The sequence below is a fragment of the Mus pahari genome, chromosome 2 (genome assembly GCF_900095145.1).
Source record: "Mus pahari chromosome 2, PAHARI_EIJ_v1.1, whole genome shotgun sequence".
NCBI classification, from domain to species: Eukaryota; Metazoa; Chordata; class Mammalia; order Rodentia; family Muridae; genus Mus; species Mus pahari.
Window position 1 is genome coordinate 517,304 of NC_034591.1, and position 1,071 is coordinate 518,374.

Genomic DNA, 1,071 nt, shown 5'->3' on the forward strand with positions numbered 1-1,071 from the left:
GTGTCTCTGAGAAGGTAGGGACTGGATCCCTGGTGTCTCTGAGAAGGTAGGGACTGGATCCCTGGTGTCTCTGAGGAGGTAGGGACTGGATCCCTGGTGTCTCTGAGGAGGTAGGGACTGGATCCCTAGTGTCTCTGAGAAGGTAGGGACTGGATCCCTGGTGCTTCTGACCAGTTACCTCAGCCTATTTTCTGAGCTCTGGGCTCTCGTGGAGACCTTTTTCAAAACATAAGGAATAACACCTGAAGTAGACCCGTGTCCTCCACACATATGTGCCCATATCCCCCTGCCGTGTCCCCCAAAGTAGAGCTTGGATATGATTCATAATCAGATTGGTGTTTGTCATCTCAAGCATGGTTCTTGTATAGAAGCCAGCCTGCGTGTGAACAGACATGCCTCCCTTCAGTGAGTGAGGTGGGCTACCGGCATGGGAAAAGATTCAGGGCCATTCCACACCTCTAAATGTCAGACTGTTTCCCTAAAGCACCACAGGTATTTAACTCACTCATAGGTAAGGAATGGCCTGACTTTAGAGCATGAAGCATTCCGCTGAAAAGTGACTTAAAGTTGATTCCAGATGTGTTTGCGTTAATGACTCTGAGAGGCAGCTGAACTTATGGTCAACTAAACCTTTTGGGTTTTGTCTGACAAAGTTAAGTGGCGGGCATTTATACAGTTCTCTCCCTCTACAAGGCTTCCGAAGAATCCAGAGAAAACATAGCTCACACGCTGATCCTGAGTTTTCTTATGGACTCTAACAGTAATTTTGAAAATCTACTGTGTATTTAATGAAAATATGTATATACAAATTTGAAAAAGAGACCCAGTTAATATAATGACATAACTTATTTCATTTTCCTAATTTGTTCTGTATATGTGTTCTTTGAATATGAATAGTTATGATCATATTTTGTACACAAATTTATGTACTATACAATTTATGTTTTTATTAGCAGAAACCAACCTTCCTTCCTTCCTTCCTTCTTTCCTTCCTTCCTTCCTTCCTTCCTTCCTTCCTTCCTTCCTTCCTTCCTCCCTCCCTCCCTCCCTCCCTCCCTCTCTTCCTTCCTT

General features: G+C 43.8%; 1 protein-coding gene across 2 annotated transcripts in view; it reads left to right on the plus strand.

Annotated features, from left to right (window-relative positions):
• The window catches only part of LOC110317133 (protein lifeguard 2), a 21,830-nt gene that overhangs the window by 14,369 nt on the left and 6,390 nt on the right, over window positions 1-1,071 (plus strand). The gene's annotated exons all lie outside the window — the stretch shown is intronic.